The sequence below is a fragment of the Magallana gigas genome, chromosome 5 (genome assembly GCF_963853765.1).
Source record: "Magallana gigas chromosome 5, xbMagGiga1.1, whole genome shotgun sequence".
NCBI classification, from domain to species: Eukaryota; Metazoa; Mollusca; class Bivalvia; order Ostreida; family Ostreidae; genus Magallana; species Magallana gigas.
The window spans coordinates 50,771,678-50,784,267 of record NC_088857.1 but is presented as its reverse complement, the minus strand read 5'-3'; the positions used below and the strand labels follow the sequence as shown (position 1 = coordinate 50,784,267).

Sequence of the window (12,590 nt, the reverse complement as noted above, 5' to 3'; positions counted from 1 at the left end):
TATACGGATATGTTTGAGTTCTTGTTGAGGAGTTGATCAATTTATTAATTATGATAAAAAAAAATCAACGAACGCTTTATAAACTTGCAGATAAAAAAAACTACTACAGGAATATATGACTAGGTCGCGTGCCAAGAGAATGAAAGAAGGAGAAAATCCTGTAATATAAGATTAATTCCATATCATATATGATCAGTAACAACAAGTTAAACAATGTCATAATTATATACTAGTAGTTACATCCAACAAGGATGAGGCTCCCTATTTCTTACAGATTATTTGTTCATAGTTCTATAGAAACTGGAAAGCTGAAATCCACACGCCCCTTTTATCTACAGCGACCTAAGAAATCAAAGTACTGAAAGTACTGGAAAGCCCTAAGCCCTAGCTACTTTTGTTAATATTTTCAAATCATAACTATTCTGAAAATAAAAAACAAGGTTTCTTGTAAATGCATGAAATGAAGAAAGACCCTGTCCATACCATTTCAATCAATTCGAAGAGAGGAGTTTGTAATGTATATTAACTGATTAGTCAGCCCACGGACTGACTAATTAAGTTGGGATACAATTTGATTGCGCTTGAGTACAGTGGAATTCTATACTCTGTCCCGAGGTTTTGCTTCCACCACTTTTCTCTTGATATGTCGATAATAATAAATACCTTTGTACTCATACTACGTTAATCAATTAATATGAAAAATGACCAGATTATCTGTTTTGAAACGCCCCCCCCCTATACCGCTTCAAGTTTCAATGCACATCCTAAAATAGAGAGTCTACGGGGATTTTGCATTGCATCAGCCATTAATAAGCCCGGATGATAACGTTGAAAAATTGCGCAAGGTGTCCCAAGTACTTCCGAATGGAGAAAAGATGTACACATTCCCATGATAAATCTCCGTAAGAAATTTGTTTTCGTTCCTGTAAACATTAATGAGTGAAAAGTGATAATTTTTCAATAAAGATATCTTGGATTTTTTTCATTTCATCGATTTCAACAGTACTTTTTTCACAGGTATGTGTATTTTTTTTTTAATTAAAATATCTTCAAAAAGTGATGGAACCAATAATTTGGGACAGACTATAGGAAGAAATTAGACAGTCAGTGTTAAATAAATTCGAAGTTTTGAAACTGGTCTGTTTTAAATAGGTCAAACTGCTCATCAGACTGACCCTGGGTATCGTCTGCAGCCACAGTCCAGGAGTCCGCATGTATATATATATATATAAACATATATATATATATATATATATATATATATATATATATATATATATATATATATATATATATATATATATATATATATATATATATATATATATATATATATATATATATATATATATATAATTTGAGAGGATATTGATATTGGCAAAGGTTATCGACGGGACGATGAAATTCAAACGCCGATCTTTGCAAAGTTGAAAGTTAAATTGATAAGTTGGTGTGCATTCCTACATTGTACCGCTGTACGCATGTCTCCTACTCTACAACAGTCATAAATAAACAATAAAATACCTTCTTTGATGATTTTGTGCGAATTATGAGGTAGCGATCAATGCAAAAAAATTTTGTTTGCATTGTCGCCATCTTCATATCCGCATGAATAACCAAAGACAGCTTTTTATTGTTTAAATGTTCTATCTTCTGACTTTGTTGACATTAATCTTACTGATAGTAAAAATCCCTACCATTTTCATTAACTTGATTAAACATTGCAGATTCCCTTGAGGGTAGAATCTCAGATGGGAAATTTTTTTCTGTTTTAAAATATATTAGAAAAATAACAGATCATCTGGATTCACAGATGATCTTTGTAAATTCTTCTGAAGAGACCTCAAGCGTCATATTGTCTCTGGTATTAAAGGTTAAAAAAGCGTCCTATTTCAAAATGGCTTGGGGTTATCTCTTTCTTGCCTAAGGGACATAAACCAAGACAGTTTTTAGAAATTTGGCATCCTATTACTCTGTTAATGTTTTAAACACACTTATTTCACACAAACACGAATTTAAAATGTATCATAGTATAATATATAACATAATATAGTATAATAAAGACATAAGATAACTTAATTTGCGGATGACACATGCCTGATTCTGAATGGTTCACCAGAGTGCTTTTTCAACTCTACTGATTCCATAGATTTTTTTTTACAAAATTATCAGAAATTCAAAAAATCTACTTAAAAACTAAATAAGTCTTCACCGGGTCAAGGAAGGTTTTAGATGATTCAGCCTAATGATTACAGAATGATATTTAATAGCGTTACATGTACTAGTGCTATTTCTAAGATTCTGATACTGCTTTTTATTGAAAAATCAAATACCGGTATTCACCGAGAAATCTTTCACCCCTTTTTTGTCATTGTATTTTAAAATGATCTTATTGATCATAAAACGTACCAAAGTCATATATGATACTTTGAATAATAGTTTTCCTACTGTAATAGCAAGGTGAACAAATGATTTGTTAGAATATATTGGACACCATTTATGTATTCAAGACTGTATCAATGTTTACCTCTGATACTGTTCAGTGGTTGAAATATAGCATTATACACAGAATTCCTCTGTAAATAATTAATAAAAAAAAGATCAAGATTACTTTCTGCAAACGTGATACTGAAACAATACAACATGTTTTATGTTAAATGAAAGAATATTACAATTGTAGAAAAATCTGAATAAGATTACTCTAGCTGAGTTACTGTATCATTTTAGTTTTCAATACAAAGTACATTTGAAAAAAAATGTTTTGGTTCAAAATTTTCAGCTTTATCGATTTGAAAAAATGTATCAGTTTTGGAATGTTTGGAAAGATTATCAATTGTTTAAGTCAATATATGATATGTAAGATGAAAACAACCTCTTAATTATATAAATTTATATATCTTTTCTGGCGAATGAGTGTGAAATGAAAGGTGTATAATACCAGGTGATAATAAAGAGCATATAACATTTATCAAAGACAAAACTTTGTTAACAGAGATGTCGGGAAATAAAACTTGAATGAGAAAACCTATATGTGTAAGTTTTATGAGTTATTGTCGATAATTGCCATGGTTGTTCGATATAAAAGCAAATACAGAAACCAAGGTGAACCCTGGGACCAGCTGTTCACCTGTAAAAAATTTATCCTTTTCATTATACTTTAACATAATTAATTGAAAGTCCATGTGTGCACTACTGGTAAGCTGAAAATATTCACCGGCAAGCTCAGCAGTAGTCCCTATCAAATCAGGCAGCCGTGACAGAAAGGGTGGACTATTATGTTGGCAGCAGCCAGCTTCATTCTGAAAAAAAAATTAAACCTCAGAGCCAGAGACACCAATCAAATTTTTTTTAATCAATCCATATTATATCTATACTACTATATTAAAAAAATAGACTCGATTTTTTGGGCTTTAATACCGAGGAATCGGATGAGTACTGTCTTTTGTTTTATATATTTTAAACACTGGTACTTGAAGATTACCAATTTGTTTTTATTTTTCATCAATCACACTTGGCTAATTCATAATCAACAAAAATTCCTCTCAAATTTCCGGAAATCATCTGAATTTTTTGGATTTTTCAATCTTGCGCATGCGCATTACATTTACGCTAAATCACGGGATCATCTTTAGTTTATGTTTCCAAAATATCACATTTGCATGGATAAACTCAGAAACAATATTACAAATACAAATTATATTTCCGAAATTCAACATGGTGCGTAAATTCAAAGCGAGGAAAAAAGTTGGTGAAAAGTGTTAAATTCTTCGATCATTAGTATGAATTAAATTTTTAGATGAAAGGTATTTACAGTCTCAAAATGATTTTTTGTGAATGTTTTGACTGTTATTTTCAATGCAACTTCATTAATTTTCTCAAAACTCGTTTCGGAGCGATTCTGCAATTTTTGCATATGCTACGTTACGGGTGTAAATATCGGAGGCGTTTTAGCTATGGTGAAGGCCTGTCCCGAGATTTCAATTAGATTTTTCTAACAAAGCAGAGTGTATTGAAATTAATTGCATTATTGTAGGCTTAAAGCTTGGTGCTGTAAATGTCAACAATACGGTGTGTCGATGTATCTATTTCGTAAATGTCCGATATTATAATTATGTTTTATGCCAACTCGTGCACGCACGGGTCAAAGTCTAGTAAAATATAAACCAGTGGGGCAATCCAAAATATGAACGAAAGTGGTAGGTGGGTTAAATTCAAAACGGCGACTATTGAGATGATCTGCAAGGAATCTGTGACGTCATAAGTTTAAGCTAATACCACAAAGTGCAAGCGATGGCCAGCTACAATGCGTAAAGGTCTTCGAGGGTCAGAGAGTTATTAATTACAGTAGAAATATTTAGCTATAATCCAAGTAATATATAAATACAGCTAGGCATACATTTGTGTGTTCAAAGAATACAAATTAAAAAAAAATAAACCAAAAACGACTCTGTAGTATAAATAGCTGCAATAATGTAGCCCTCTCCCGAATTTTTTTTTTTTTTTTTTTTTTTTTTTGGAGTAAACATCAGATATAAAAAATCGGAGAGGGCTACATTATTGCAGCTATAGTATAATATATTGTACATACATAAAGCATTTTAAATTGGGGTTAATACATATTCCAATGTTATTTCATCAACTTCATATAGCACCACTTTGTCCTCGACGCATTTTTTTATTTAATCTAAAATGCTTACTATGAGATGATATATATCTTCATGTTTTTGTAGCTCTAGATCGCCATCCACATATAAACAAATGGAAGTATAAACATGTTCCTTGATTTAGGCATTGATAGCAGAAATATAAAAGGTCTTAGATAATTAAGGTATGGCCATTACCTTCTATGTAGCCGTTAAATTCAATTCATTTGCCTAAAAACTTCAAAATAGTAAGTTTTAACATTTCTATATTATTATAAGCATTATCCTCACAACAGGCTCTGCAACCAGGGCAAACAACATTAAACTAAAAAATATATGTTAGATATAATACTTTAAATTAAGGAATGTGTTTACTCTTGGGCACATTCCACTATTAGGAACGAAATCTACCTATTGTAAATTGTAGTTCTACTACTATTACATTTTTCATTTTCAAAAGACTAGGTCAATGACTGGGTCTGAGTATTTATTGAAAAATCCTTCAAAATTGACCGCTTTAAACAGGTCGGGTACACTACCTTATATGGATAGCATTATTTAACACGTGACAGTATTTTCGTCAAACAGATTCTCCAATCCAGTGAATGAGTTGCAATGCATGACGGTCTACAATGTGTCTACGATTCAACAAACGCACGTGGTTTTTGTCTGTTTTATTCACAATATTTAATTGCTTGCCGGAATGTTTGTACATCTTGATTTTTACTTTAGAAGGTAAAAAAGGAAAGATTACGTACCATTAACTTTGTTCCATGCTCACATTGAAAAATACTGTTGTTTTAGTTGATCAATTGTTGCTTCAAAAATGATCAGTATCAAACGACTGACAAACATACGCATACAAGTACAAACAGGTTTTGATAAGAAAAAACTGCACAGTTGTGTATTGGGGACTTTATCATTGTGCACTAGAAATAAATACAGGTAACTGTACATTTGTAACATACGTGAATAGCCACGGTAGTAGAAATGCACAAATATACAAACGCAGAAGCGCAAGCTGTGCAGCATATAGTATTTTGTCCGTGAAGCAATCTGATGAATGTCCCTGAAGAAAATATCAACGCGGATTCTAATAATGTTGCTTTAAATATGGGATGTCATGTGAAAAAAAACGGTACTCGCTGCTTCTAGTTCTATAGGACGTACCTCTCTTTTGAACAGTGACAATGGGGTATTTAAATAGGTTGATATAAGTCCTCATATGCAATACTTTTTAAATGTGAGCATAGAAATTGAAGTTCAGACATAACTGTCCATATTAATTTCATAAATTCTGAAAAATCATTCATATTGAGTTTCCAAAGGACAATTCAAAATGGTATATATTTTCAATACGCTTTGTATACACTGAAACTTGTAGTAGCCCACAATGCCTTGCAACTCTTTCACCTGATTGGTTTGTCGATAAAAGTAAACAGATGGCTAATTTAGTATGCAAATTTATGCCGACGTCACAAAATATAGTGGTCTCGACCTGTTAAATAAATAAGAACTACTTTATTTAAAAATAATTAGAAGTCATAAAACAATTTAAAATATCGAAAACAGTGAAATATGGATATTTTTACTATTTTTATATATTTTAAGAAAAAAAGTAAAAGTTTAAATTCAAATTATTCTGAATTTCCTCCCTTAAATGTTTAAATTCTAGCACTTTTTGATCAAGAATTAAAAAATCAAAAAACCCGATTAAAAGGATCTAAAAACTATTTGTTGTCTAAAATAACATTTATTGTCTATATTTTGTTGGTATTGAAATTTATTGAAATAAATAAAATGTTTCAACAATTGCAATAATACACTTCCATTGAATGACCTGGATTTTTAAAAAAATGGTTCATGCATAGTTTTATTAAAAATTGCTTGATGGTTTTAGTGAAAAACAACAGTAAAATGAAACGTGTAGAAGGTATGCCATTTGGTCAAATAAAATATACTAAAAGTTTTGAAAGTGTGACTGAGTGGTAGGGCTATGCCATTAAGTCATTTTTTAGTCATTTTCCTGTCACTTTAAAGTTTACTTTATTGCTTTTATACAATATCTTTGGAAAAAAGCTAAAATGAATTTAAATGAAGGTTATTGATGGTAGAAAGTAATTGTTTGGTAAAGTATTTTTTTTGTTTAAGAGTTGATATTACTTTGAAAAGTATGTTTACAAAATGATGAAACAATCATTTTCCTCTGATGAGAAGGTCAAAGTGTAATATTCTTTGAACAGAATTGTCCTGAAACAGGGTTAATATTCTTTATCAAACAGGCACTACCGTAAAATGTGAACGTTCGTGAAGAACGAATATCGAAGAAAAGATTACAACCCACGGTGTTTTACAGTGTTATACCTTGTGTTAGTTGGCAATGTTCTTGTTTATGACCTGTATTATAAACAAGAGACAACTGCTACATGTATATGTACCGTTCACTTTTACATATTTAAACTATCACGTAAAGTACATGTTTCATTAACGATATAATAAACTATATCTTTGGTATTACGTACATGCCATGGATAAAATATCAAAATAAAAATCGATCGATATTTCATTTGGAGATCAAGAAAGTACGATATACACTTAAGAGACACAAAGAAGAAAAATATTTTATTAAACTATGTTTATTTGGCTTGAAAAAAGTGATAAGTATAACTTTACATTTACACAGATATTTTGGGAAAAACAATTACCACCTACGGGTTGTTTGAATTAAAACAATTGATACAGATATCTAAAAGCATAGTTGATTGCTTGTAAATTAAGCCCATGAATCTAAATTAAGAACAAAGATGAAAAATAAGAAATATATTGAAAAGTGATATATTCTTTTTCTATGTTGATCAATTAAAATGAAATAACGTCCGAGATTGAATTTTAACTTTGCATCTGTTTATTACGAAAGCCGAGAAGGATCATTCGAGATTCGAGATTCGAAATACGAGATTCGAAATACGAGATTCGAGATTCGAAATTCGAGATTCAATATCTAAATTAACCAATCAAATCAAGGATCTGAAAATATGTATCCTAGCGACATCAAACTGTTCTAAATAAAAACCATAAGTACATGCTCTTATATACAAATAAATGCTATGTTCACTTCTCCCTACCTTACTAAATAATTATTTGTATTTACTTTTACACAGAATATCTAAGTAGACTAGTAATAATGCAGTGTGCTTCGCGGATTTAAGTGATTTTGTTTGCCCTGGTGCATTTCCACCTGATGCGTTTGAACCCTAAGGTATTTCACCACCAGTAATAGTTTAAAACCCAGGTTTATTCACCCCTTTTGTGTAAAAATGCGGTTATGGTAGAGAACTTCATAAGCGTAGCTAATTTTTTCTGTAGGGCGTCCTAGGCCAATTTTAAAAAATTTTACTCTGTAAATTTAATAAGCTCCATTTTCCCGAGGAGGGGGTCCAGATCCCCTGACCCCCTCCTTTCTAGATCCACGCATGAAGATTAGTACATGTATCTAAATAATCTAAATATAAATAATCTGTCCTGTTTCACTAATAAATATAAGCATTACTTATCGTTTTTTGGTATGCATACAGTGATACACTAGTACTATGATTATAAACAAATCATTGAGATATTATCACATCATACGGAATTATTAATAAATACAATTTTTTTCCTTTTCCTCAGTAAACAACTTATTATGAGTCTTACTTTTGGAATTGTTTTCAATATAGAAGGATACCTACTCTCTACAATTAAAGGTAGGGATGATAGGGTGCCAATTTGTTCACATTGCCGATTTCTTGTGCAGAGAACAGTAAAACCTTTTATTTGATTGTGCATGAATATTTCAAAATTAATTGTTGTACATATATTTTGTTATAATTCATTCATTGATATATCAACAAGAAAGAATAAAAGCATATGTTTCACAGCCAAGTTAAGTTTCTCTGTAGTTTCCTACCCCCCTACCCCCCCCCCCCCCCCCCCACCGCACCAAAATTGACAATAATTACATATAAGTCATACAAATGTTTACTTTTTTTGTAAGTAAATCTCTAAAGATGTAAATAAGCACTGCATACAAAGATCTGTGTATTTAATCTACTACTACATTACACTTAGCCAGATAAAAGGTAATCAGGATGAAGCTACAAGGGGTGAGTGGTGCAAATTTACCAATTTGTCGCCATACACACAGAACACCAAATAAAGAAACTGTGAGTGGTGTGTGGAATGCATAAAAGATGGCGGCAAATTATCTCAAATAATCAGTGCAAAAACCCACAAATAGGCTGTTATTTGTTACATATCCTGCAAAAACATTGATAAAAAATGTTATCGTCCCATAACATAGCCGATTAAGTTAACGTGTACATATGGTCAACGTACATGTAATTCTAATATACAAGAAGGCGGACGTATCAGGCGGGGATCCAGCAAATTAAATTTCAAAAATGATCGGTTGAATTACATTAAATGCTTTGAAAATTGTTTTAAGGTAGTCCATCCATAACTAAGGTGAATTTAACAATTTTGATTGATCTATACTACATCAAATACATATTTTGAAGCTATTATGAGGCTGACCTAAACCAAACTTGGGTGCATGTATGTAGTCAATTAAATGAACTTTTTGCACTTAAAACTTTTTTAAAGAGTTGTCTGCCCTTTAAGAAAATTTTAAAAAATCATATTCTGAAAATATGTATGGTAAACTATGAATTATTTTAGCATATTCGAAGACATAGAAAGCTTTTGCAACTTTTAACCAAGAGAAATGTGAGAAAATTACTTGTACTAAAGAAATATATTTAAAAATGCATTTTTCCCATAGACTTCAATGTTAACTTCAACATATGATAAATTTAATAAAATTATTTTTTTTTTAAGATTTCAAAGGTGAAACTTTATTATTTAATAAACTCCTTAAAATTACATTAAGATTTTAGTGATCAAACTTGCAATCTATTAGATATGAAATATGATAGTTATGGATGGACTACCTTAAACTATCGCACGGGTCAAAATGCATGATAGAAGCTATGATTGTACAGTGTAATTGGAAAATTTCTCTTTCTCTCTCTCTCTCTCTCTCTCTCTCTCTCTCTCTCTCTCTCTCTCATCACCTAGCATTTCCTTTTCCGTGAGGGGGTTTGGGGTATTTGTGATGTCTTACATTAGCTAGCGAAAATGATCTTTATTTAGAACAGTTTGATGTTGCTAGGATACAGGTTTCAGATCCATGATTTGATTGGTTAATTTGGATATTGAATCTCGAATTTCGAATCTCGAATCTCGTATTTCGAATCTCGTATTTCGAATCTCGAATCTCGAATGATCCTTCTCGGCTTTCGTAGTTTATAGACCTCTACTAGGAACAAGCAATTTTCATTAAATCAAACACAATATGAATAACGCAACAATGGAGAGATTACATGTGCAATTAAGTTTCGCATAATCATACATTCTAGTTTCTTGAAAAACTTTTGAAGGTTAGGATAATATATTAGTACTTAAATCGTAAATGATAATATGATAAATGATAATAAAAACATATTATCTTATAAACATTTTCACGATAATAAACTATATTAAATAAATTGTCTTGTGTACATTTTACTATATTTTACGATCAATTAAGATAGAGTAATAAATATAAATATATAACAAAAAAAAGTATTTTTTTAAGAGATATATATCAAGTCAATGTTATTAGCTATATGATAAACAGAGGAGTTAACTTTCCTTTTTGCAAATATCATCCAAGGAATAGTTATCCCAAAAAATGGGAAAAAATATTCAAAATATACAAATAAGTAAAGTACACACAATTTTTCCGATATCAATATGTGAAACTAGGTGTGACGTCATACTTTTATAAAGTTTTTAAAAAAACGTTGTTTGCTACTATTTACGAAATATGTTTATATATAAAAGAAATCAAGTTCCATTTATTGAAAGAGGAATATACAATCATTAGTTATACATGGTTAATCCTTATCTTAGTGTGACGTGATTTCCAAGTTGTGAATCCTACAAATATAACAATGTTACAAGTTCCATGTCATCTTGAACCGATATGCGTAAGAAATCATGCAAAAGTAGAGAGATAAAAATTGTAAGCTATATAAAACGTTGTAAGTGCCAGCTACTAACACACTTGGACGATAAGCCCTACAAATGAAGTGCATTTTTATACTGCTGTGTATACTTGGTAAGTAAACGAAAACCAATTTTAACCGGCAGTGCATTTTAACTATATACTATTTTTTCGTCATTTTTTTTTTTAGAAAAATGCATCGCTAAAAAGAGATATTGGTACATCTGTTTTCAAAGATTCATTTGATTAATTGTATAATCACATCTTATACAGATATCAAATATATTAGGCAGCAGGTGGCAACTCATATTAAGCCTCTCTCAAATACAATTTCAAAAATCCATTGTCTGATTAATGCAAAAAAAAAAATGTTTAACATGAAAATTACGATGGATTTGCTTAACAAACGTTTCAAGTATTAGTAAAGAGCTTCGTGAATGATTACAGGTTACGCCTGGAGTGAGACCTGTTCGAGCGCCAGCTCGGAGTGTCGTCACACGACTTGTGATAGTACTTCTGAACTGCACTGTATCGACGGATTTTGCACATGTACTACAGCGCATTCAGTGCGTAAGTAACCATCATATCTACGACTATTAGTATGTAAACTTCTTATTAAATCACGTTTTGATTAAAAGTGCAAAATTATTTAAGTACTTGGAACAAAACAAATATGAAAAGAAATGAAAGTTGATGGAGAGATAAATAGATGATCGAAATATTCGCCAATGAACAATGAAATTCTTCTGAACGTTTACTCCATTTGATAAAAATCAATACTTACATTCTTCTTTGTTTTTCCATTAGATCAAAAAAAGTATTGAGATATCATAATATCCTGCATTCCATGCAGCGTTTGATCTGTTGACGTTCTTTCGTTTAAGGTTGTACTTCTCTACAAGATTGCTTAAATGTGGCCGACTGGGATTGCACGCAGAACAGACGACATTGCATTGACAACGTTTGTAGATGTGCTCGAATTCACTAATTAGACTGATCATTTCTTTTAATAAAAGCTTATAAAGGACATAAATAACAAAAACATTTTAATCGGTCTTTACAGTATCTCTTATTAACTTTAGCTACACAATTTAATATTAAATTGAGAATTTGTTCCTTGGTATACAGTTTTTGTCAAACTTTGTCATTCCAGACAGGTGATGAGGTAATGCTGATAGAGTTTCTTCCTATGGAACTGATCATTTTTTTCAGACCAGCCATTTACACGAATGTAACATTATATAAAATAGTGCCTGTTTGGGAGGGTAACAGTTGAAATTGACACCCCGAGAAAACCATTGTCAACCGACGCAAAGCAGGGGTTGACAATGGTTTTTGAGGGGTGTCAATTTCAACTGTTATCCTCCCAAACAGGCACTATTTATTTTGTTATACTGAATGTCTTAATTTTTAAGAAAATTTTACTGCTTTTATATAGGAATAACGTGAATTCTCCAGCGAACCGTACGCGCATAATTTTCGCGCATGTAACAATTTTTAATGTTACCCGTTGCTAAGTGCGTTGCTAACGCTGAGGGTAATAGAACGGATTATGAACTGCGTCTTAACCAATCAGATTTCAGTAATTAACATGAAAGAATAACAATATAAAGTAAACCACAATGCAGGAAATGTGTTCATGCTACCGAGGGTCTAAATTTGGACACTTTTAGGGGGATGTGCGGCCATCTTGATCATTTGAGGATAAGAATGTAAACATTTCTTGAACTGGCTTGATTCTGCCCGAAAATGGCCAAAACGTTGCCAAGAGATATAGATGCAATAAATATGAAGTCATACACGTCATTTTGTTTGAAAAGTATGTATATAGGATCTGTCGAACTGCGCAGCTACAGTCTTAT

General features: G+C 31.3%; 1 long non-coding RNA gene across 1 annotated transcript; it reads left to right on the top strand.

The window, feature by feature from the left end:
* Window positions 1-10,702: 10,702 nt before the first annotated feature.
* Window positions 10,703-11,770, top strand: LOC105347387 (uncharacterized). The gene is made up of 3 exons (XR_903382.4): window positions 10,703-10,842; window positions 11,176-11,298; window positions 11,613-11,770. It is a non-coding gene; the product is annotated as an uncharacterized lncRNA (long non-coding RNA).
* Window positions 11,771-12,590: the final 820 nt, after the last annotated feature.